The sequence below is a fragment of the Triturus cristatus genome, chromosome 4_1 (assembly GCF_964204655.1).
Source record: "Triturus cristatus chromosome 4_1, aTriCri1.1, whole genome shotgun sequence".
NCBI lineage: Eukaryota > Metazoa > Chordata > Amphibia > Caudata > Salamandridae > Triturus > Triturus cristatus.
Window position 1 is genome coordinate 666165100 of NC_140585.1, and position 27443 is coordinate 666192542.

A 27443-nucleotide genomic window follows, 5' to 3' on the forward strand; every position below is an offset into this window, starting at 1 on the left:
TTTTATGCTTTTTTGCACTTTGTATGACTCGCTCAGATTGTGCATCCTTCGTCCAATTCTTTAAAATAAATACTTTACATCTTATAAAGACGGGTAGATCTACCTGCAAAGTCTACCTTCATTTGAAACCTGTACTGCTGTTATCAGCTGCATTGTTGCTGCAATTAAACTGAGAAGAACTTATTCATTTTAACTTTTCCTTGGAAGAATTTTACTATGATGTCCTTTTTCAAAATGATGCGATTTATCCATGTTCTACATGTTTTTATCTTGACCTGTACAATTTAAATGGATTTTATTCTGTGCTTTTATGGTCATATATATTGGCCAAATAAAGATAATTTGATTTGATTTGATTTTAACAATTGCAGGTATATGTTTGACTTCCAAATCAGCTTTAAGCTCAGCTTCTGTTTTTTTATTTGTATGGCCCATAGTAATTCTGTGCACCACCCACTTTAAATGTTTCCCAAACTTTACCTAGTTCAGTTGATCCGAAATTAAAAGTTAACATTTCAGGAATCCAATATTCCATATATAAAATATATTCCCAATCCAAAAATAGCACCTTCTCAAATGTCACTTAGGAGCTGGGTATCTTAGATATTCTGCCTCAATTTCTAATACCAGAAGGCTATAGTCTGACAGGTTTTTAGGGCATTTCTGTAGATGTGCATTATGTAGCAAACACAGAGGTGTCAACAGTTGATCTAATCTTGTATATGTTTGATGAGGATATGAGTAAAATGTAAATACTGAATCTGGTTTTCTTATTATATCCCAGACGTCCACTAGTCTGTGTGTCTGCAGAAGGCTATTAATGGCATTAGTGGTCATCTCTTTTCTTCCTTTATGCTTCTGTAGCATGTTAGTTTATCTATGCTACAGTTCGAATCACCACACAGTATTAATGGGGTTGTACACTTTGCCAGTTCTGTAATAAAAAATCCATAGATGTTACGATCATCAAAGTCTGGGCCAAAGATTAAACATAAAGCAAAACACAGTAATCCCATCAAGCATTCTGCTATTGCCCAGCTTCCTAAATGTCAGAAGCTTTTTCCAGATTATGTATTATTTGCATTTTGTTAAAATTACCCCGCCATTGTATAAACTTGGAGTTGATACCAAGGCTACCTAGTCATTTCCTGTTTGCATATGAGAAATGTGTTTCCAGAATACATATCACCTCTGATTGAAGTTTCTCCACAAACAGTTTCCGTTTTGCTATTTTGTTAAATCCCTGAAATGTAAAGATAATATTCTGAGCTTTTGCATATTCCCTAAGTTTACTATTCCATACGCTCCTTACCAGGTCAATATCTACTTCATCCTGCCCATATGCCTTTATTGGTCAATCCAATCCCTCCTTTTCCTCTGCTTCCTCCAGAGTAGCCATCCCTGTATATTCCCCTTATCCTTTCTTCTACCATCCACACCATGCTTGACCCCCCCTAGCTCCTTGGACCTGTGTTCCCAGAAAGGGAAAGTAGCCAAACTGAAACAATGCTAGCTGGGCCAAAAAGTGTGTGTGCTGTTTGCAGGCTGCGACTCCACCGCCACCCTCTAAGCAGCAATCAAAATCTTGGTTCAAAACTTTTTCAGTCCGAAGTATCAAATAAATGTTTAGCTTCAATCTCTGAGTCAGCGACGCAGACTACTCACAACAGAGAAAAAGCAGGAAGCATGCTGGGCCAAGCAATTCAAAGAAGTCTTGCACAAACAAGTACCAACAAGTGAAGTGCAAATCTAAGAAGAAGAGACAGACTTGAATGTGAACACCGCCACACAGAAAGAAGAAATCACTACTGCCATCCAATCTGTCAACAACAGAAAAGTTCCTGGCCAAGACAACCTGAATGCAGAAATGTTCAAAGCTGAACCTGAAACATCAGACAAGATCCTCCAACTACTGTTTGCATTGGCTTGAGAGGGAAAGAAAGTAACAAAGAACTGGAACCAAGGTGCTATCATCAAGAGTCCAAAGAAGGGAGCATTAACTGACTGTAACATCTGGTTGGAATGATCCTTCTGTAAATCCCAAGTAAAATCCTGGCGAAAATCATTTTAAAGCACATTTCTGATGCTGTGGACAAGCAGTTAAGAAAAGAGCAGACTGGGTTTCGCATGGGTAGGGTGTGTGTTGATCCAATCCCCACTCTATATATATATTTATAAAGAAGTGCACAGAGTGGCACTGGCAACTATACATCACCTTCATTGGTTTTAAGAAAGCCTTTGGCAGTATCCACCATGATAGCTCCTGGCATTTACTGAGAGTCTATGGCATATTGCAGCAGATAGACCTCCTCATCGAGAGCTTCCATGATAATTTTACCTGCAAGGTGGGAGATAGTGAGCACAGCTTTGAAGTCAAGACCGGTGGGAGACAGGGGTGCATGGTATCAGAGCTGCTCTTCAACTTATTCATCAACTGGGTCCCATAACTAAAGACCAGGCACAAGGAACCAGATGGACCTTATTCTCTACACTGGAGGGTCTTGACTATGCAGATGATTTAGCCTTGCTCTCTCACATACTCCAACATATGCAGGAAATTATGTCTCTCCTCAAAATGTATGCACAGCAAGTGTGCCTGAAGATCAACATGAAGAAGTCAGTAGTTTGCCACTCAACACCCCAAGCCCTTCACCCTTCCCCAATCAAGGTGGATGGAGAGGACATAGCTGTGACTGAAAAGGTCACTTACCTAGGAAGTATTATCAGACATGATGGAGAAACAGACAGTGACATCAAGAGCAGACTGAAAATGGCCTGGAAGGGCTTCAAGATGATGAACAATGTGTGAAGGTCATCTCAGTACAGCACCGCTGAGACTTTACCAGAACTGCTTTCAGTTCACACACCTGTATGGCTCAGAATAGTAGTGGATGACAAAAAGCGACACCACCAAACTGTCATCCTTCCACACCAGTAACCTGCAAAGAATCTAGCACATCTTTTGACTGCAAAACATCTCCAACCAGGACTTACTCGGTGAATACAAGCAAGAGAGTATAAATACCATAATTGTGAGGAAAAGATGGGGATGGACAGGACACACCATCAGAAGAGAACAAGACTCCATCAGAAGACTGGACCCCACAGGACAAATGGAAGAGAGACAGAAAAACAGAACACCTGGAGCCGAAGTGTGAAAACAGAAATGAATGCTCAGGGGTACTGTACAGAGACTTTCCCAAGATAGACAGAAATGGAGGCCCTTCATTGGTGCCCTAAATTCAATTCGGCATAATAGGCAGGAAGCAAGTACATTTTTCTCTGAGGTGAACATATGCACTTTGGAGTGTTTTAACATTTGTAGACGAGCATGATTCATTAAATATGCCTGGAAGTTTTCATTCTGAATGATTTTATCATCTGCTAAAGTCTCCATCTACTCTCAACCGTGATGACATTAATCAGGTCTGACAAGAAACGCATGCCCATCAACTTCCATTCAGGCGGACTTTTCATATAACTTTTGTCATATATCTTTTGTCTCAGTAAAATGTTCCCAAAAAATCTAACATCACCCTGGGTCTATGTATAGCTTCAGAAGGTGCACTGAATGATTGCTTAAGGGTCAAAGGAAATCTGTTTCTGCTGCACCTGGCATTCCCAGGTCCAATCATTTAACTTCTGAAACACAGTTTTTTTTTTGTGTTGAAATTTTTTATTAAAGTTTTATAAAACAAATACATCAAAGCATAAACAACAGAAAATGAAGAGAAAATAGATCCATGTTGAGAGAAATAATGCAAAAAGATACTGATGAATAAATATTAGATAAATATGATATAAATATGCATTTAAATATATAAATACTAATTGAAGTAATAATTATGTCAAGACATAGAATGATATATTATAAAGACATAACCTATAAGGGGAGGAAAAAGGGAAGGAGCTTAGACAATAGAAGTGCAGGAAATATAAATAAATAGATAAAACAAAGGTAAAATGATTAGATAAAGACAGATGAACACTGTAGCGAATAAAACAGAGAATACAGAAGACAAGAAAAAGAAAAGAAAAGAAATAAACAAAGGACAAGAGAGGGTAAAAGCAGATTAATGTGCTTGGATAGAAGTAGAAGCAGGGGAGTTAGCAGAATTTGATTTAAGAAATGGAGACCAAATTCGGAGAAAGGTGTCAGCTTGATCCTGAAGGTTATAGATTGTGCGTTCATGTGAGGCAGTCTGTATCATCGCTACCAACCAATCTTCCTGAGAGGGAGGCAAAGATGATTTCCAATGACGCAGGATACATATTTTAGCAGTAGCCAGTGAGATATGAAAAAGACGGAGTTGTGGCTTCGAGAGCTTTGGGGAGTGGCGGACATCATGCAGGAGGATATTAGTTGGTGTAAGTGGCAATTTTAGGGGCATAGTGGAATTCAAAGTAGTACCAATGTAAGCCCAATAAGATCGGATACTAGGGCAATCACAAATGATATGAGTAATATCGCAACCTGAATTGGAGCATCTCCAGCAATTGGAATGGGAAAGAAGGCCAGCTTTGTGCAATTTGACTGGAGACCAGTGCCAATCGTGTAGTATTTTAAAAAGACAAAATTTAAGCCTTGATTCACGGGCTCCCTTGTTCAAATTCTCCAGGATCAGATCCCATTCAATGTCAGAAAAGGAAATTGAGAGGCGAACTTGCCATTTACGCTGAAGATCATGTGAAAGGGGTTTAGAGAAGAGGTGGGACGATAAAATTTTATATATGCCGGAGGTAACACCTTTAAATTTCCCCCAAACGTGCAAATAGGATAAAATAGGGGAATCTTGTAATATCCATGGCGGTGACCCCATATGGATCTTCAGACATTGCTGAAGCTGGAGGTATTTAGAAGAATGGTGTAGGGGAAGATCAAATTCTACTCTTAGCTGAGAGAATGGCTTAAAATCCCCATCATGCAGAAGCTGATCCGGATAGAGGATACCTGCAGCACGCCATTCAGGCCAGGATAACATACGACCATTGATACGAATGCCCGAATTATTCCATAGGGGGGCTTTGATATGAATTCTTGGATTCGAACCCAACAGCCTATGACTTCTCTGCCAGGATTTATGCATGGCAGATAAAATCGGATTTTTCGGGTCAAGACGGCTAGTGCCACTACCATACAAAGGAGTAAGATTCGAATCTGAGGATAGAAGATGTCGTTCTATTTGGACCCATTGTGGCAAGTCTTTAATACCAGGTAAAAAATATGAGAGTTGGGAGATATGTAACGCCAAGGAGTAGTGTTCAATGGATGGGAGACCAATGCCACCAGATAACTGATGAGCCTTCAGCTTAGTTATAGCAAGACGTGGCTTGGCATTACCCCAAATGAAGGTTTTAATCTGGGCATCTACTGATCGGAGTAAGGATAAGGGAATCTGTAGGGGAAGCATGCCTAGAATGTAAATAAATCTCGGAAGAGTAACCATTTTAACAGCCTGAGCCCTACCCCAGAGAGAAAGACCCAGAGCCTTCCATTTATCAAAATCCCGACGCATTTGGGAGATAAGAGGAGATAGATTATCTGTAACCATGTCCTGTAACCCTTTATTAACTAGGACACCCAAGTATTTGAGGCGTGAGGCCTGCCAGCGAAAAGGAAAACCAAAGATGGCAGCTTTTGTGGTACCATTAGAAATAGGTAGAGCCTCACTTTTGTCCCAATTAATCTTATAACCTGAAAAGGAAGAGAAATCATTAATAATTTGAAGAAGAGAGGGGATCGACCGAGGAAGACGAGTAAGGGTGAGTAAAATATCATCAGCGTACAGGTATATTTTAGAATGTCCAATAGGGAGGGGAATACCAGAAACTTCATCAGATTGACGGATGGTTGCAGCTAGAGGTTCCATAGCTAAAAGAAACAGAAGGGGGGATAGTGGGCAACCTTGGCGTGTCCCTCTCTTGATTGTAAAGGTATCAGATAGAAATCCACCACAGTTCACTTGAGCAGAAGGATGATCGTAAAGTAAACGCACTTTATCAATAAATTTTGTACCTAAGCCAAATTTTTCCATGACCGTGAAAAGGTAGTTCCATTCGATGCGATCAAACGCTTTCTCTGCGTCAAGTGAAAGGGCTAACGCATCATCTGTGAGATGTTGAGCCGACCACAGTGCATGGGACAGGGAACGCAGATGATTCCGGGAAGAGCGTCCCGGTACAAAGCCTACTTGGGAATGATGTATCAAAGAAGGTAAGACTTTACGCAAACGAGACGCAAGGATACTGGCCAGAATTTTAATATCAGAGTTCAACAGAGAAATGGGACGATAACTACTGCAAAGCTGGGGATCTTTGCCTGGCTTTGGTAGCACGACAATGATAGCTTTGTTAGAAAGGGAACCCAGTGAAGATGCAGCATCCGCCTCCTGGAATGCAGCATGTAGAGTGTCAATAATATTGAGACCCGCCCAACGATAGAATTCAGGAGGAAACCCATCCTCACCTGGGGCCTTGTGATAGGGCAGAGCAGCTATCGCACTGGAAACCTCATCCCTAGTTATTTCACCCTCAAGGATGGCCTTACCATCCGCTGAAAGAGAAGGGAGATGCACTTTCGCAAGGAATGCCGTCATCTTATCCGAATCCATTCGATTATCAGAAGTATAGAGGGATTCATAAAAGGAGGCGAACTCATTGACAATGTCATGAGGTTTTGTGCACAAGTGTCCTTGCGCAGATCTGATGGCCGGAATGGCCATAGATGCCTCCCTTTGACGCAACTGTGCGGCTAATAACCTTCCCGCCTTTTCTCCCTGCTCATAATGTCGACCTTTCATTTTCTGTAAGGCGTATTCTGCCTTAGATGTAAAAAGACTATTTAAGGCCATTCGGGCTTGTTCAAGCAATTTCCGATTTTGTAGGGACGGAGAGGTGATATATAGGCGAGAATAGGTTTGTATGTCATGTTCGAGTTCCACTTGCTTCCTCGCATTTTGCTTATTAGCGAGTGCTGCATCGCGCATTAGTTGACCCCTTAAAGTAGCCTTAGCAGCAGCCCAAAGAGTCCTGCTGGAAGTCACGGATCCCTGATTATTAGAAAGATAAGTTTGAAGGTGTGACTGCAGTTGGGATTTACCAACAGGAGTTCTGTGGCGCTGAATGTTCATTCGCCAGGGCTTACGTCCAGGATTAGAAAGTCCCAGGTCTAGGGAAAGGAGAACCGGAGAATGGTCAGACAATGCCGCTTCCAGGATGCAGGAATCTGTGACCAACTTAACTGCGTTCTGTGAGATAAGGAAGTAGTCAAGGCGAGAAAACGTACCATGAGTCGACGAAAAGAAAGTATATTCCTTATCCGTTGTGTGACTGATACGCCAATGGTCAACCAACCCGATATCTGACACAATATCGCCTAGCAAAGCTCTATCTGACGCATTACCCCTATCTAATGGACCAGTTTTATCTAGAATAGAATCTTGCGTCACGTTCCAGTCACCACCAATCAAATATTGCGATGCATTAATTTCAAGCAACAATCGGGATAGTTGAAGAAAAAATGTTTTCTTGGTACCTGTAGGGGCATATACAGACCCTACACAAACGTGAGAATCACCAATTTTAAGTTTAGCAAAAACATAGCGGCCATTTACATCTGACCATGTTTTAGAAACAGTGACCGGAAGGGACTTGCGAAGAAGAATTGCAACTCCACATTTGCGGAGGGGGCCTGTGTCCGTGGATTCATCTTGTTGAATGCTGCTATGTATAACTTTACCCACCCAATCCCTACAAAGTTTGTCTGATTCTAGAGCATCCAAATGGGTCTCCTGAAGCAAGGCTACATCTACATGCTTAGTCTGAAGGTAGGAGAGAACTTTTTTCCGTTTTATGTAATGGGTGAGACCATGTACATTCCAAGTAATTGCATTAAGAGAGTGTGTTTTTGCCATATTAGAACAACGTAAATATCAGAAACCGTAGAATGAAGCACAAAACAACGTGTTAAACCAAACAAAGGAAAAAGAAAAGAAATGACAAAAAGAAAGGGAAACAGGGATAAAATAAATAGAAACGAAACTACGATTTAAATGGAATACATGAAAAAAGCGATAAGAAGAATGATGAAAAAAGAAGAAAAAGGGAGATAAGATTTAGAGAGGTGATATAATATTAAAGAGAACTAGAAAATATTGAGTAAAAGCAAAGAGAGAACACGAGACCGTAGACTGTTACCCGCGGGCCTGGGCGCACTAGAGCACCGCCACGGGAAAGGACCCCACAGAAAAGAGAAAAGATTAGGAGAGTAATAATGATGTAGAAGGGAAGCCCAGATTAACATTGTGGAAAAGAACCTAGGTGTAATAAAAAGGTAGGTAGAGCAAAATAGAGGTTGAGAATCCAGTGATAATTAAATGTAAAGTAACCTAATATCATAAGGCATACAATGCGTGTTTAAATAAACCAACATGGAATCATGCAAGTAGAATAATAAAACTGTAATTAAACCATTAAGCGCCAAGACGCCCCAGTAGATACAAAATTGTTGGGGAAATATTTAAGGCAATAAATTGTAACAGGAAAAGCAATGAATGTAAGAAGAAGAAAGAGTGGAATTATTATTAGGCAGGGGAATAACAGTAAGCAGGCTGAAGGAGAAAAGAAAATAAGATGAAAAGCTAGAAAGAGAGAGGTAAAAAAGGGACAAGCAGATATTATAAGAACAGCAAAACATGTGAAAAATGTGGTAAATAATTAACAGTAAAAAATAAGACTCTCAAGACAAGAGAATCTACAACTAACTGCCAATAGTATTAAGGACAACAACTTCTAGAAGTGAAAGGATTATTCAGTCCGCATCCGAAGGAGTTTTAAGAGGAGACCGTGACTTGTCTCTCTGTAGATCTTGTGAAAACGTAGCAACCGAGACCGATTGGATTGCAGCTTTCCTATCTTCTTGTGAGCGATGAAGACGTTCAAAATCCCTTCCCCTTGGTCGGGGGCTGCTAGGAGGGCGCCTGTTGCGATCTGACAATGTAGTGGAAGACTTAGAAGGTGAATGGGACTGAGCTTGCTGTGAGGGTGTAGTAAGAACCTCCATTTCTTGAGGATGAAGACGGTCCAGGAACTGTTGAAGATGTTCGGGGTCGAAAAAGTCCTTAGAGACTCCATCTTTGGTAACGCGAAAGCGTGCTGGATCGAATAGGCCATATTTGATACCTAGCTGACGCAGTTGAGGTCGCATGGAGAGAAAGGCTTTCCGCCGCTCATTAGTTTCCTTGGAGAAATCAGCTGCCATAAAAATGCGATGACCTTCAAAGGAAAAGGAGCCTTGCAGCCGAGCCGCAGATAATATTTGTCTTGTTTGTTCATGACGAAGAAGACAGGCAATAATCGGTCGTGGACGTGCGGCAGGATCATCACGTGGAGGACCAATTCTATGAGCACGTTGTATCTCCAGGGGTGGATTGAAAGGAATACCAGTTAGCTTTGGGAGTATACGACACAGAAATACACTGGAATTCTGCCCTTCAATGCGTTCTGGAAAGCCAAAAAAACGAATGTTGTCCCTCCTACTTCTGTCTTCCAGGTCAATGAGTTTACTATGGAAGAGTAAAAGGTCCCGGTCTTGATTTGGAAGAGATTCCAATCGATTCTCCACTGCCAAAACCCTAGAATCAAGGGATTCAAACTTCGTATGAAAGGTGGTGAGTTCTGTCTTAATAGATTTAGTCTCTTCAGCTAGTGATGTGATTGTGAGGTGCATGTCATCTAACCGACGACTGACCTCGGATATTTCGTGCAGGATACGTTGCAAAGCTGCCGCCGACGCCTGCCCACCATTAGAGGTCGACGCCTGAGGTGAGACGGAAGGAGAGGAGGCATTGCCTTTTGTAGGCATACTGGTGGATTGCTTGAGAGCTTCTGCAAAAAGAAGTGGTTTAGAAGCCTTGTTTTCTTGCTTAGAGGCAGGCATTTGAGGAGAATGTTTAATAAAAACTTTGAAAGAACGTAAAGCCGTCTTGCTGCCAAGGAATGCTTATATGTAGTTGCAGAACAACACCAAGACATGCAAAAGAAACACCTGATAACTGTATATGTACAGCATTAATAAGCAAAAAGAAACTTATAACGCGTTTCTAGACAGTAAAATGTAAAAGTGTATCATTGCTTAATGACCCCCACTGCCTACACTTGTAAATATGATAACAACTGTCGCTATATTCACAGGTATGTAAATAGAGGTAAGATAAAATGAAACATCATACGCGTGTTTATGGTAATAACAATAAGCACAGCTACATGCACAGCAATATGAACAGGGCTGTAGAATGCAAAGTAATCATAGTCAAAGCAGAAAAGGCACAGCCTGACTGAAGGAGTTGACATGAGCGCTATAATGGCGTTAGAAGAAAGCACTCTCTTGTGTAGGACATATATACTGCGCTAAAGGAGGCCATGAAGCGTCAATTGTAACCAAAAGTCAAAAAGGCGCGAAACTGTAACTGCAGCAAAAAAAATTTCCCAGCTTTGAAGAACAGTTTTAGCGTGATGAAGCGCAAATTGCTTGCTGGCCTGATAATATGCTCATTGGCTGAATGAGGCGAATGACATGTGTGCCACAACAGGAGTATAGAAGGAAGTTATCCTACCAGTGGCTGAGCGACGACACGTCCAAAAAATCTAACTCCTGTCAGGTGACATTCCTGAAGAGAAGTATTGCAGGCAGGTTGAGAAAGGCGCGACCTCATGAGGAGGCAAACAGTCGTCAGGAGCAACGAAGGCGCGGCCTCATGAGGAGGCGGGCGCCCGTCGTCAGCAACGAAGGCGCGGCCTCATGAGGAGGCGGGCGCCCGTCGTCAGCAGCGAAGGCGCGGCCTCATGAGGAGACGAGCGCTCTTCAGTAGCAGCAAAGGCGCGGCCTCATGGGGGCAGGCGGTCTTCGTGGCATAGGCGCGGCTTAAGGAGGAAGGAGAAGCAGCCTGTGTAAATACGTCAGGCGAGCCCCGCCGGACGCGCAGCTCCACACCACTCCGTCATCCGAGCAGCAAACACCGGGGAGACTTCGCCATCACATCGCCGGAAGCACACCCAAGTCGTGCCCACCACTCTCCGGCTGTCGCAGGGCACAAGAAGAGGACTCCAAAGCAGACGTGAGGTAGGAATTTTTCTGTTAAGGGTCCATCCCGCGACGGAGCTCACTCGTCAGGCGGCCATCTTCCTGCGTGGCCAGACCACGCCCCCCTGAAACACAGTTTTGAACAGTTGTATAATGAAAGCTCTAATATTGCTGCCTTCACTCCTTCTTCTATACCCAACACTTTAATATTGTCCCGGTGCTGCCTCATTTCAAAGTTCCTCTAACTTCCATTGTATTACCACTTTCTGTCTTTCATATCCCATTATCCGATCCTTAGCTTGAATGATGTTGGATTCCAGACCCATGGTTCGCGCTACCACCGCTGGTATCCTCTCTGCAATATTTACACGTGTCTTAGAAATATTGTGGACTTCCCCTCTAACGTCCTGGTCTTTTGGCTATCACAATGCAGCTCTTCCCTGTGAGCCATAATCTCTTGGTAAATTGTTTCAAGTATTGGGTTATTACCTGGGTCATTAGAATTGTTTTTCTCAGGAGATTCTGAAGATATGTCAGACAAGGAAATGTATTGCTCCATTAATTTGTGCTCTTATGCTGCCAGGCAATGTCCTAATTCTATTTTTCTGGCTTGTATTATTTGTAAGTGTGCTGTGACCTTGGTGAGCAAATTTTAAATTGCTGTGCGGAACATTACTTTGTTGATTCTGATGATTCTGGATTTTAATCTCTTTACTCAGGCTATTAGCATCAGCTTGCGTATTTACTGATTTTCGATATTTATCAGATGTGAGTGTGTGTAAGTACTGCCTGCTCCTGCAATGGTTATTGGTGTTTGGGCTGCTTGCCATACCCAGTGTCTTGCTCAGTGCATACAAATGCAGCCTTACTTCCCATATTTGGGCTGCAGCTCCAAGCTTTCCTTGGGACTGGATTGCTACACTGATCAGGATTTTGATCTGAATATGCCTTTTGTTATACACAAATCTCAGTCTTTTCAGCCTTTTTACTGTACAATATAGCATTCAACAACTAATTCAATAATGAGACACTTTGAATGCCTGGCATTATAGTCTGGATCATGTCTTCCTTAGCTGTCTGTAGAACGCTGGTTCTAGAGCTGGGCAGAAAAGCAGGAAGAGATGGAGGATTACTCATATTTATGACAGGAAAATATGTATTGTGAGCCACTGGACCAAGTACCAGAGGTCGCACCTATGTCTGGGGTGCCTGAAGAAAACATCTGAGCTTCGCCCACCTCCTGCCATTCCGAATGCCGAGAAGAATCCAGCAATCATGGTCTTCCCCCACTCTATGTTCCCTCCACCTATGGAGGGCGGGAGGAGGGCACATCCAGTGCGCTGCCATCTATGCCCTAAGTTTGCACCGCTTTCCCCACCTAAGTGGCTTGAGCCAGTGAAAGCGCCAGTCCCGCGGTCCGGTGTGGCAGACGTTGGTGCATTATTTGTCGCTGATGCACAGCAAAGGCAGCTTATCCTGTTCTGTGCTCCCAGACTGCCTCTACTTATTACCGTGTTTGCACAAAGAACAGATACCACTCTCAGAGAAAGGGCATTACTCCATTTTCACAGCTGCGTACATGCTGCTGAGGGTTAGGGGCACGCGGGATGAGAGTCTAACATAGAAAATAGGTGGCTTTCCCCTTTCCCCAATGCAATCCATGCATTTGTATTGCATACAATTTACTTCCACTATGAGGACAATGTATAGTTTAAAATTCAAGGGCAATTACCGCAGCATCAAGGTACCATAGTAGAGATTCATTCTATTGCAGTCTGTGCCATAAGTTGAGGGGGTTTTAACTAAAATTCACTTATAAATCAATAAATGATCTTTAAAATGTGTTCTGATTCCTATTGGAAAATGTAAGTAAATATTTACTTACTACTTCCACAAACACCAATACACACGTTTGTGGAGGCTGTCTTTATCTATACATTCATTAAAAGAATCCTCAACAACTAGATGGTGTATACAAGATCTGCTTGCCAGCACAACTTTTTAGACACTACAGACTCAGATACTAATAATGATAATAATGGATTGAATTGCTGGTCATTGTATTTACTTTATTCCGTTAAATTATAGTCCAGCTTTTAAACTACACACATGTGTATGATTATAAATTTAGAGCGTACAAACAACTAGGGAACATAAAATCAGAAGACAGAGTCGAGCTAAATTTCAATGGAATCAACATTTTTTTTGTGCACATACTTTTGCTTATACAAATTCAAAAGTTGTGAAGCCTAACATGATGATTTGAGTAAACATGAGGTGCACTAGAAGGAAACTGGATTTACTTTTAAAAACGATTGTGACTAATGATTTTTCACAGTGGGTGCTAGTTATATACATTATTATAACAAGAGAATTAAAAAAACTCATTCATTAATGGAAAGGCAGACGACTCTACCACTCTCAGTCTACGTGAGTCATTCCCCACATATCTCATGCATGAATTTTCAACTGGAAAAATGTGGGTGCATATATTTTTGCGGCATTCCCATTCCCACATTAGCTAAATGATATTGAAACAATCCATACCACACGAACAATTTGCATAAACCATATTAGGAATAACCCATGGGACAAGCCTAGGAATGTGTGTTTCCCTCTTTCTTCAGCCGAACTTTACTAGTCCAGGGGAATTAAATTCCATTTAGGTTGCAGTAGGGTTTTTTTTTTAGAAATGATTAAAGCCAACGTCCAGTTCACATGTAAAGATGCCTAGGAGTCCATATACAGTCCCTTTATCCTTCTATATGAGTAGTGACATGACAATTGGTCTGTCCAGCTCAGTTGAGACATGTCGTGTTTTATGCAGATACATTTGCGGAGGTCCTATGGGGAGGACAACAGTAGCGTTTTCCACCGAAAGAAAAGTTTGCTCATAACAAGAGAAACAACTACTGAACAGAATGTAACCAAATAGTACAAACCTAGGGACCAGATCTACCATGAATAGATTTGGTAAAAGTGTTTATAAATTATGCACCAAATTTTACTGAATCCATGCTGTTTTTGCAAACTGGTCTTTGTACTAATAGGGCGCTTTGCAAAAACCAGATGCGTAGTTTGCTGCAAATTGGACTACCTCATTGGTATTCATTAGGGAAGACACAAAATGAGACCCATTCTGAATTTCAGCCATCACCGGGATGGTGACCTGCTGACATCAGCGGACTTCCATGTCTGTGATTGGTTTTAAATCGTTTTTAAATGCAACCTATTTTCCTTAAAAGAAAACCGGATGAGTTTTTTTTTAATTAAAAGTTTAAGTAACATTTTTTAAGCATAGGCAGTAGTCCATGGACCATTGCATAGTCTCAAAAATGTTTTTCCACATTCACAAAGGGTTTCTTTGGGTACCCCTACATGTTTGGAAATGGGTTAGCACTACATTTTTGTGATCATTAAGATATTAATGTTTTGAGACTCTATATCAGTTGCAAAACATTATTCCATCCTTTTCCGAATCAGTTTTTGAAAGGGACGGCCTAAACATGCTCCCTTCAAAGATTAATTTGGTCACAACCCGAAATTTTGATTCGGTAAAGGGTTACAGAATCTCAGTTTGTGTTTATGTTGTGTTTATACATAACAAAAAGCCTTTTGGCCAAGCCTAAACTGCACTATTCTGCTCCTTCATACATCTGGTTCTAGAACTTTACTCAGAAGTGGTGTTATGTAGCAGCAGAGGTCTTATATATTTTAATTAGCTTGTTTTCTAAAAATTCTATAATGTTGAAAACAAATACTGTGAGAACCGTTTGATAAACTTTTTAAAATTATTTTCGACACGAAACTGAAACAAATATTATACATTTTCATCGATGTTTTCAAAACGTTCTCGTTTTTGCCACAGATTTTACTTTTATTACCAGCAGAAATGTGAAATTGTTTCTGCAGAATCTCATATATTTGTCTTAAAGTGTTAAATGCCTCTGACTAATTATGTCACAGTTTCCCAACAGTGGAACAAGGCAATGGTAACTTTGTTGGGAAGTTGGAGGGTACTGTCCATGTGCAGAGGTTTACTTGTCCTACTAATATGATGCAGTGTTAACAATTGGCAAATAAATTAAAGATCCATACTTGCACTACTTAGTACAGTTCTGATTGCCATGAAGCACCTGAAAGCAGTCCAAAGAAAATGTAGCAGTGCTGTTCATAGCCTACACCAGAAACTATATATGGAAAGAATGTAACACGTAAATTGTATGATCTGGAACAGAAATGGCAGATTTAATAGAGATATGTATAAATGTCAGGAGTGTTCAAACAACAGAGAGAGAGCAGTTTATTGGCTACTTTGTTCTGAAACAAAGCTTCCTGACATACCATTAGTTGGAAAATGTAAAATATATATTGGGAAGATCATTACAGAAATGTTACAAATTATATACTAGCCTTGGACGCAAGTCAAAACAGTCTCAAAACTCAAACATTTTTAAAAGGTCAATAGATTAAGTTTGCATCATGTGTGCTTACGTAGGTGCCCCGTACATACACTCGGAAAAAAACAAAACCTACAGGCACAAATTCAGACAAAACAACTGACATACAGTTGAGTCACTCACATAGACAGTCATCCATGATTGAATTCATGAAGATAGACAGAAATACAGACACCATGCAGACAAACCAACATATAGACGTCCGTGCATGCAGTCCAACAGTCCTACATTTACATAGTGACAGTGGGAACAGGGTGATGTGCAGGAGGGGAAGATGGTTGTACATGAGAAGCACAGAATAATGACGATGTTGAGAAGCACAGGGTGATGTGTTCCAGGTAGTCATAGAGAAGGCCACTGGAATTATGCGGAAGGGGAGGGTCAAATTTTGCAGTAGGGTTGACTAAATTAGGCAGCAAAAAAAAACAAATTATGTGTCGTAATGTGGCACCGTTTTTGATAGTATTACTTCATTATTATCACATTTTTAGAATTGTCAACACTGTCTGGGCATTAGTACAACTTTAACACCTAAATATAGCAATAAGCGACAGAAAGGTAACCAGCCATACTATGTGCACAGCCTTCCACTGCCTGGCAACACGTGTTGCTGCGTTTATAGCAACTTTTGAACCGTTTGAGCTAGAAACAAACTTTTCTGGGGTAAAATCTGCAGATTATGCGGTAGATGATGGATTATGTGGCAAATGCAGTAAATTCATAACTATGCAAAAAACATTGTAGCCGCACAATTGCATAATTCCAGTGGCCCTGGCATAGGGAGATGTTTTTGAGTCCTTTCTTCTGCATCCCCATGTATGAAAATGGTCTAGATACAAAATGTATGTTATTACAGTAAATCATGAAACAGGTGGCATTTGAATCAAGGGATACAGGACAATTGTTCATGCAATCGCCCACTCCTATGTTGCATGACAGCTAGTGTACGTTTCTTTACTGATCTGAGCACAGCTTTGTCAAAAACATTTAAACAATTAATAATTGGTCTTCATACTCCTGGACCTCTCCATAGCATTGGACAGTTTCTCACCTCATCCTCTTCCAATGCCTTCATGACATCGGAATCCAAGGACACGCATTTCAATAGATCTGTTACTTCCTGACTGGAAAGAGTCAGTCAGACAGGCTTGCACCATACACCTCGGACGCTTGTAACCTCATCTGATGAGTTCTGCAAGGATCCACCCTGAGCCCGACCCTCTTTAATTCATACGTAATCCCTCTAGCCACCATTATCCACTCCCACACATCAACATCCTCTCCAATGTTAACAATATGCAACTTATTCCCTCCCTCACAGATAAGACACCCAGTACCCAAATCAAGTCTAATGCCTGCATATCTGAACTCACCCACTGGATGAAGACAAGCTGTCTAAAGCTGGACACCAACAAGACTGAAACCATGATCTTCAGGCAGACCACCTCACCTTGGTGCTTCACATGATGATAAACAGAGTTAGGAATGAGAATGCCAACAATCTCGGGATTGTCAAAGACAACAACCTTGACATGACCGTTCAAGCCAACGCCGTCTCCACCTCATACTTCCATACTCTGAAGATACTGAGGAGGATTTTCAAATGGCTCCCAATCAGCACTCGGAAAACCGTCACCTGTGCCCTGGTCACAAGCAAGCTGGAATACAGGAACACCCTCTATCCCATGATCAGCAAAAAACTCACCAAAAGGCTGCAGACCATTCATTACTTGGTGGACAGAATCCCTCTAAACCTCCAATGGCACTTCATATCACACCACAACTGAAAGAGCTCCACTGGCTCCCCATACGTAAAACTGGCAGAACTCAAACTCCTCACCTCCACTTTCAAAGCACTATATATGACTGGCCCAGTAAACCTCAACAAATGTACTGCTTTCACAAGCTTTCATCCGGACTCTTACTTTCACACCTTCCATGCATACAGAAAACCAAATCTGGGGGTCGAACCTTACCCTAGATTGCTCCTAAAGGCCTAGCAGTGAAAAGTAGTCCCATAGGCCCTACGCTAGGCTCACACCTACTCAGTACCAGGATACCTTCCTGGGGAATAGTGTGTTCTATAAAATGACGTAACATGACAATTTTGTAAGTGGTTGTTTGGCTGTTACATAGAAAAAGTGCTTCTAGTGTAAGAACATTGCAGGTTCTTCTCAGACTACATCGGAAGCAAATTTCTTGCATGGTCCCCCAAGAGGTTTCATCTTTTGTGGGACCCTATTTTTGCTGACTTTAGGATATGTGCTCTTTACCACTATTAAACAGTAGAGACCTGACTGTACTCCCCTTATAAATTGTGTGCTTTATGTTGGAACACCTGACTTTACCTAATTAACCTCCCTATAAGTCCATTGTAAATGCACTTATGGCATAGAAAGTTAAACATTGTATATGGATAGCAGTGTTTATTTACAACACTTACATATATGAAACCAATATAAGTCTGCCAGGAGCACCATTGTAGTCTGGCTGATTTGCATTTTAAATGCACTGCATTGATCCATGGCAGGGAACAATGCCTTTGCCATTTATAAATTGACAATTTTTTATATATTCATAAGTAATCCCTAAAAGTGTGCCTTGTAAGGCCACATGCCAGGGTGTTAATATATAAAAATAGGACACTGTACATATTGGGGCTAGTTTACCCACAGCGTGAGATAAACACCAAAAGCTATTTCACTTTATAGACCTAGCTTGATCTTTCCTAATGTGCCTAGGTGGGATTAAAATCTTTAATTACCATCTCTGCTTAGAAAAGGACTAGAAAATTGCTCCAAAGTTCTTCCCTGCTTAGATTTTAAAATCTGGCTTAATGGGTAAATCAGGTTTTTGATTACTTATGCATTAATTTAACTATGTTAATAATATACTTTAGGCTGCCCGAGCTAGAATTATCTTTAAAAAAGTTCTGCCACTCATCACATCTCCAGATTTGCAATCAACATCCTTGATTGGGAAAATTCATATCTCTGACTCAGAGGACAATGGCTTGCCTCTGGACCAAGGAAAGGCCAATGACTGCCAACTACTGACCACTTAGCAGTTTTGTCCTGGAATTTTAAACTCTACCAGATTAGTTATTTTGGAAGGGACAGGAACAGTTGGAAGAAGGAAGGGTAGTTTTATCACTACCTCTTTAGACCTGCTCAGACTATTCCTGGACCCCAGAATACGCCATCTGAAGAAGAAGGCCCTATTGGAAGAAGATCCCTGACTTATGACTCCTGATCCTGAGGAGAAGGAGATGACTCACAGAAGGACTCAAATGGTGTTCTTCTGCTTTAGGGACACAACAGGTAGAAGGACGCCTGACTCTAAGAGGGTTCAACTGATTAAAGAGGATTCGATCATGCAGAAACCTTGCTGGAGAGAGATCTGAGTCCTAGGAGTCTGCCCTGAGGAGTAAGGAGCTTTGGGATAACAAGAAGAAGCTTTGCCAGCTGTTGGAGACTAGAGGCCTGATTTATATAATGGCGGAGAGGGTTCTCCGTCACCATGGCTACCGAGTTCCCTGCCAGCCAATACAGTGGTACGCTCGCTGCATTTACATGTGGGTGGACCTCACGGTTAATTACAGCAAAGACTACTCTGTCTCCACCTCGATGAATCCTATCCGACAGCCCAGGGGACTCAGGGCCATTGGAGAAATGGCTTCATGTTCGACCGCCCAATTTAGATGGGCGGACATGCAGTCATTTTTTACAGTTCTTTGCGGCCAGGTAAAACCTAGCAGTAAGGAACAGTAACAACATTATAAAGATCCCCCTGCCATAAGAGAAGCCTACCATGGCGAGGGAAGTATTACTGTTTTTTATTTTCAAAAACTATATCTGACTTTGGGATTTTGATTCTAAAATCTGTTTGCCATAGGGCTGTGACCTTCCAATGCCACCCCATAGCAAACAGTAAAATTCATTGACAGGAGCTGCAGTGACGGTGGTTCCTGCCAATGCCTTTATAAATGACCACCAGCAAGGCGGTCATTTATAAATCTGGCAGGCCGAGTAGTCTTGGCCTGGTGGATATAAATTTCTACGCCAGGCTAAGTAAGAATAGTCTGTCCGCCAGAATATAAATCTAGACTTAAATCTGAAGGTTAAATCTTTGAGAACCTGTTGACCTGAAAATGTGCCTAGGTCTCGGGACACTGTGAACTGTTATTGGTCTCTAGTGCTTGACTTTTTCTAGGGGCTCTCTTCCTTGAAACTTCAAAACTTAATACCTCTGTGTATTTTTTGCACATTAAATTTTTCTCTATTTTTCTAAATTAGTTCGTAAACTTTAATGTGTTGCGATCTTTACTTTAAAACTTGGTGCTGTTCAAACCTGGCATGCACTTCTCTGCGGTTGCTTGCTGCTTGTGCCATAGATACCAATGATTGAGCAGACATTCTCTCAGAACAATGTTTTGACGTAGCCAAAGTAAGTGCACCCTCCCAAATTAATAACCTCTTCACTGCATTGCTGACAACATCCCATTTTAGATTTAATTTGCCCACTTACACATTCATAATTGCTGGTCAGATGTTGGATGGTATTGACTGTATTTACCTCATAGTTTTTTTTTGTTACCCCAGCCTTACATTTCCCTGTATAAAGGTGTCATGCAGAAAATCATTAGAACCAATGGTATAATGATGTCTTATATCAGTTAAAAAACACAGTGACATATCTATAATCTGTTATGTTAAATATCTTAATAGAAATATGTTCTAAAATTAGTCTTTAAAACAGCAAATACACCACTAGCATGATGTGAACGCTGATCTCCCCATGACAAGCATTAAACCTGTATACCTCTTGTGATACTCCAAATAAAAACATATTAATCCACATAGAATACACTAGTCCCTTTTACTTTTATCACTAATATCTTTGGCATGAATGAATAGATAATACAACTGGTATTTAGTGAATAGAACCCAACAGCCATTGGGATCGACATGCAGATATTAGTAATAGAGTAAAAAGCCAGAGCTGAGACTAGCCTCATCAGCGGGAAAGTGGACATAATACATGAGATTTGCAACTCATACGTGTGTGTGAAAGAGAGGAAAAGCAAGAGACAAAAAATAGAGACTGAGAGAAGTGAGTGGGCAGCAAGAAGCAAAAATAATGGATTGAGGTACCAAGCCATCAGCAACTGCTTAACAAACACCACTATTATCAGAGGCGCAACTAGAGTCAAATTTCGGGGGGGGCTGAGCAAAAATTTCGGGGGGGGCTTAACTTTAAGCAATAGGCAGAGAGGAGCTGCAGGGGCTCTTAGAAGGGGTGAAACAACAGCAAGGCCTCATTAACATGCAAATGGTCTTTTAAAGACCTGTAAAGTGCTCGGGTGCGGCTGCTTTTTTGCCCGGGAAGGTGTCTCATCCCGGGCTGCCACACACGACGGGGGGGGGGGGGGCTGAAGCCCTTTGAGTCCAATGGGTGTTGCGCGCCTGACTATTATAATACTTCAGATGTTGAGGCCATATGATTTGGAGGCGGACACATTCCCAATTTAACATTAAAAATTATGTTGTGAGGAACTGAATTCTGGTTTGAGCATTTGGAGTGCATACCTAATGTACTTGGATTTCTTTTTGTTCAATCTGGCAAATTGAAACTGGAATGGGGTTTAAAGATTTGATGTTAAAGTTTTGTCTGAAATTATTTTTAACCACTCTTATAAGACTTATCGAACCTTTAATAGTCTTTTGGTTCTCAAATGAGACGTTATTATTGTTCATTTCAACCGCGCCCTTTTTATTGATTTCTGAAGGATAAAAGGTTGAATTGGCTCCTTCTGGATGCAAACCATGCACATCAAGATGCACACAGAGGGCTACAACAGTCACTCAGTGCACTTAACTTCATCTACTAGCAAAGCGGAACACACTTAAAACATTTGAACAGTTGTGAGACGAGAATACACCATCTTTGCGTTTATTTTCTTTTTTGGAAAGAGGACACAATTTTGTTTTAAAATTAATGTAACGGTTGTGATTTGCTATTCATTGTTGGGGGGCAAACAACATTTCTAACTTCTCTGTAAGACTCCCGAAGCCCCTAGGTTTCTCCTTTTATACTCAGGATAGTCTATTCATCCCCCTTATATTCTAAAAGTACGAAATCCTGAATGATTCCCAGTTGCTGATGCAGTGCTCCGGTGTTTTCCAGGTAGGTTTACGCAATCTCAGTACCAATCAATACAGTAAATACAAAAGGCATCCTAAGGCAGACGGGATTCAGTTTGTTGTGTGCACCTACTACTCCATACAAATAGTTAGATAACTGTACAATACAATAATGCTTTATGTGTTTCACTATGTTCTCACGTGTTGCAAAACCTTAGAGCCAGATGTAGTAAGCATTCACAGTTGGAAAGGCTGAGAGTCACAAAATCTGAGTCTTTGTGACTGCAAGATAGCTTTTTGGTATGTCTCAAATCCAAACAGCGATTTGGTAACACGTTACTGAATCGCAATTTGCATCTGAAACGTGGTGTGCAATGTGAATTTTGGTTGGCAAGTAATACCGGATCACTAATTGAAAGGGGCCTTTAGGGCAGCCTTTCTAAATTTCAATTCTCAATGGGTAGAATTCATATTTTGCAATTCAAAATTTGGTTGCAAAACATTGACATTTTACCGACTACACAAAGATAGTGGTAATCTACTCTCAAAATTAACGGGGTCCCCTAGGAACCTTTTCCCCTTTTTGAGTGTTGACAAAAATTAGTTTTGGGGCTAGACAGTGGATCTATGAAACTACTGCTTACGCCAAAAAGTTTGTGAAACTTTTTTTTTATTTTAAATCATCCTGTTTTACTTTAAGAAAAATGGACTGCATTTAAAAAACATGATTGCTTTATTTAAAAGCAGTCATTAACTAGTCGTGTAATGAAAGTTGAGGGGGGAGCCCTGCAAACAACAGGGAAGGGCCCCCATCTGGATTTAATCAAGAGCTCTCAGGCCAACGTACTGTGCTGAGGGTGCCCTCCACACTGCGGAGGCTGCAGGGGCCTATGTTACGCCACTGTCACGGACATGGTGGTTGCTGACCCTATGAGACCACATCTCTGTGACGATAGCCATCTCTGTGCCTGTGATGGCAACGAATTGTAGTGAGTAACAATTTGCGACCTGCCTCTTTAATATTCATGAAGCCAGACGATGTGTTACTCACTAAGATTCAGCTTTTTGTGAACAGATCTATTAGTATAGTTCGGTTTGCAAAATATCATAGGGTTCGCAAAATGGAGCGCAAATTGTGACCAATTTTTGCAAACACTATCTCAGTACATCTGGCCCTTACTGCTTTGCAAAATAATTAAAGAGTGAGGGTCTTCTGCAGGCGTCATTAAACGCAATCTACAGAGTGTTAGGAATGGCAAACTCGATATAATCCTTGCTTGGTACATTAGTACACAGAAAACGAAAATCAGTTCGGGTTCAAGTCACCGCTGGGAAATATTCCTCCCACAAAGTTCCGAAATGTAACAAAAAAGGTGGCCATCCGCACGCAACAGAGGGTGCGGCCTGCCAAACCTGCCAGCCATGTCTCACAGAGGAAAGATGTTGGCAGCGCTGCCAGGATTGCCCAATCTGACAACAGTGTAACTGCAGCCTCCGGCGGACTGATGCACGGTAATGTTTGAGGCATCGCGGCTCATTAACATGCACCGAGAAACACACCCAAACGGTACAGTTCACCGCCGAGCGCTACTGTGCCCCGCCGGGCTGGGATCTTGAGATGGATGGCTGCAACTGGGGGAGTACTCGGTGTAAAACAAGCCCTACCGAGCGAAACATCCCTTGATAATTCTCAACCCCTCCCCCACACCTTTTCCTGCCGGAGTATACCAAGGAAAATTGCACACAGAAGACACAGACATTCACACTTGCTACAATCTCATGTTGTTAGCCGCACTGGGATGTGCCAACATTTTTTTTTTATATGAACCTCATTTATGGGAACAGGCGCAAGACGGCAACATAGTGCATGTGTGTACAGCGGTAAAGAAACTGATAGGGCGCTGACTGGCTTTGGACTATAGCGTGAAATATTCCGCAATCGGCCCGCAGGACTGGAAAGCGCCCGTGGGGTCCGTCTCTGCCGCCATGCCAGGCATATGATGTAATGTGATCCTGCCAGGGAGGCGGACATCGAGCTCATGACTGCAGGCCCCGGGCTCGCGCCGCAGCATCCGCAGAGCACCTGCGCGCGTGAAAGGAGAGGGCCGGCTTTCTGCAGCAGCGCTATTGGGAGGCAGGTCCTGCTGTGAGGAGGGGGGTTGGTCCATGTCTGCCGCCGTGGACGAGGTGATGCTGCCGCCGGCGACACCGGAGGCCTCCTCTTAATGTCTGCTGGCGGGGTGACCTCCCCCACACCCATGCCCCCGTCCCCGCTCTTTTCCGTGGGATATACGCTCACCATGTCGGTGGGAGACTGGCACTGCTGTCTGGAAGGACGGTGCTCTGTTGGGGACGTGGGGGGGGGGGGTATGTTGGAGCTGCCCCTGGCTCTGGGGTAGCTCTATTGGTAACTTGCTCTGTGCCCCCCACGGGAGGCTGGCAGCGCCTGTCAGAGTCTTGTCCTCAGCTCTCCCGAAGGATGGCTATCATGTGGAAGAGTGGCCGGAGAGGTCTGGGAGGGGGGGACGCTCCGCTCCCCGGGAGGTTGCTATTCTTCTGTGGTGCAGAGAGCGTAATCCTCGGGGGTCTGCCAATCCAGCCCATAGAAGGCTCTGCCTCTGATCCCCCAAAGGCCGGTGCTTTCTAGAGGGGGGGCAATCTGTTCCGTGGGAGCTTGCCCTCAAGTCTTGGGAGGATGGCATGCAATCACGTTGGGGTGCTGTCCCTCCGCCTTATAGGGGACTGGTTTTTCGATGTATTGTGCCATCGGTCCCGCGGGGGTGGTTATCCTCTATGGAGGTGGGATGAACTTGTACTTCGTGAAAGAGTGGCACACTCCATGAATGCAGCTGCCTCTGTGCTCTGAGGGAGGCCTGTGCCCTCGAGGAGACTGCCCCTCTGTTATGCGAAAGACTCATCCTCTGTTTTGAGTGTCAGGCCCTTTCACTCCCTGGAAGACTTATGCAACTCTATGGGGGTAATTGCAGACACCCCCTTGCTGCTGTGTGGGGAGGCTGGCCCTGCGTTGTTCGGGTGCGGGCCCCTTATTTAAAGCGATTCTGGGAAATATTTGGAAAGTGAGAGGACACAGACAGCTTCGAGGGACGGCTGCGGCGAGTACATGCAGCTCAGAGAATGCTAATCCTCAAATTTACATCACCCCAAGGGAGTCACATTCAGTGTAGAAGGGCGGGGCTTGGCTACTATAGCAGGTGAAAAAAACCTGATCACGGCGCCTTGCAGCCACAGTAGCTGCTTTTGGAGCCTGCTGCACCACCCGCTGGTAAGCAGAATCGGTGCAATTGCTCGGAAAATATCATCGATCTGGCGGCTCCTGTGCACTGCGCGTGTCAGGGATCCGCGTGCGTCGCTGTCACATTGCAGAGATGCCTGCAGCAGCAGAGCGGTGATACCTCTTGTGTGTGTGGGTGCGAGCTGTCTCTTTCGCTATCAACGCCCCCCCCCCACCCCCACCCCATGTGCTCTGCACAGCGATGGGAGGAGAGAAGATGGGGGCGGCAGATAGCACCCACACATCCTAGAGGTATTTCCCCGGTCTGTTTCCGAACGGAGGCGGTCGGAAGTCACTATTACACTAGACCTTCGTGGAGCGTAGGGCGCTCCATCATCCTAGATGTCAGCCTGATCACCTCCGTGCACCTGGCGACACCGACGATTTCAGCCCCTTTTCTTTTAAGAGGCAGGCACAGCAACCGCAACGCAGCAGCAGATCTGGAATTACTATGCGCGGCACAGCCTTGCTGCTGCTTACAGATAAAAGGGGCTTAACGTCAGCGGCTCTGATCTCCGCTTGCAGGAGCCGCACTGTGGCTGCACCGCCGGCTCTGCACCCAGCGCAGCATCCCTGCTGCCACTCATCTGACCCTCAATGGATCAGTCACACCGTCATTGGATCCCCATCCTCCGCCACAACATCCACACTGCACCACATTCCCGCCCTTACAATATCCCCACGACAGGTGTAGTGGGTGCCTAGGAGGCGTCCTACCTGCAGGTGCCGGGCTGTCGCCGGGAAAGGCTGCCTCCGCTGCCGGGTAGCACCTGCCAGAAACCCCTCGCACCGCGCAACCCACCCACCCGTCTGGGCTCCCGCCTCCTGCCTTCACGGGGCTCTGATTGGGCCTCGTCGAAGACTGCTGGCTTGAGGGGGCTGTGGGTTCTTGTTGGCGGATGGTGACGTCACTCGCCACTGAGACCTAGAGTCGACAACCGAGAGGCTTCTGCGTCCTGGGAACCGCAGTGTAACTGGGGAGGGAGACGCGGGAGCCCTGGTGAGGCACAGCCGCTGCCTCGCACCTCTGGGATCGGGGGGTGGCGCGAGGAGCAGTAGAGGATGAACGTCTCTCTCGCTCCTCACAGCAGGGAGCCCGCAGTCTGCTGCTCCACGATCCCTTCAGTATTAGAATTATGCATACGCAAAGCGCGTCCTGCCAGTGGATGGACGGGCGAGAGCTGCAGCAGATTCCAGCAGAGAGACAAATTATGGCCCAACACACCGTAAAACGAATCTTGACAGATAACGTTTTACCAACCCGACATACTGAAAGAGCACTACAAAACACATTATGCTCACTGTTCAGTACAATGCAAACTGAGACTGAGCAGGCTCTATAAACACATAGCCATCCAGTAACTGGTCCTATGCCATGTGACTTACAGCCAGTCATCTACTCAACCAACACCACTAAACATGCTGGGACAAGTAGGCCCACACCTATAGGAGCAAGAAGAGACATTGTACGTCCCATGCTCAGTGTTGTTGACTGCAAATCCAGGACAGGCTGAAAGACACCCCAGTGATAGAATGGGCACAGTTGATAGCGATGCAAATAGGAATAACTCAGAAGATCGATATGCATTCCTATGATGTGAAAACGTTTCTGGTGACCCCATGTCTTATGTGTCACCTTTAGCCACTCTAGGCTTTTTGGCCAACAGCACTTTGAGGTCTTGAATTTATAGTTTCACTTTTAACATTTTAAGTATGAGCTCACAGATCTCAAGTGCTGTTGTCTAAAAAACAATGACTGACTTTGTTGCATTATACTGCATTTGAGTTTACATTGTTCTTCGTGCCCCTGACAATGTGTTAAAGTACGTTAACCTGCGGGTAGCACTCTGCATGTGGATAATGTTTGGTTGGAAGAGCTTTGAACTATAGTGTGGCCTATCTGAGAAGTTTTTTTTCTGGCCTCAAATTAAGCCCTATTATGGGCTGACAAAAAGAGGTCATGTATTAGGGGCACAGCACAAACCTGTGTGTGAAAAAGGCTGCTTTATTAAAACAGGTGCACATCATTTATAATCCCTGGACCTATCGCCTTACAAAACGAAAAACTCGCTATACAGATATGCTCACCTATGTTAAACTACTCCCCATTCCTAAATGCCCAGCCCCCCACAAAACTTAAACCTGCATGTCTGTACCTCTTCCTAGGCTGATCTTCAGCAATTGAGGCCTTTAACCTCACCATACAGTTTACTGCAACTATTAACCTCTAACTAGCTTAACATCCTAATGAACCTTAAACGTCCTGCCTTATGTAGGCCCGGCTCACCGCTGTCAAAAACAATAAAATTAGCTAAAAGTCATTGCAACTTCTCGACCAACTGACACTAGAAAAATACCCTAGCCAGGCTTTTTTCCACCCTTGCCACTCAAAGGTTTTTGTTGAATGAAAAGAAAACCTCACTAAGCTGCAACAAATATAACTCCAAACCAATCTGAGACAAGTGAAC

The 27443-nt window shown here is 43.2% G+C and overlaps 1 protein-coding gene across 2 annotated transcripts in view; it reads right to left on the reverse strand.

Moving 5' to 3' along the window:
• The window catches only part of CNTN1 (contactin 1), a 988997-nt gene extending 963220 nt beyond the window's left edge, over positions 1-25777 (reverse strand). The window contains exon 1 of one of the 2 annotated variants that reach the window (XM_085653079.1): positions 25693-25777. The gene's annotated coding sequence lies outside the window, so the exon portion shown is untranslated. Of the gene's footprint in view, positions 1-10613; positions 10632-25692 lie in introns of those variants that run through there. The other variant, XM_085653080.1, reaches the window with a different exon arrangement.
• Between the last annotated feature and the right edge of the window lie 1666 nt (positions 25778-27443).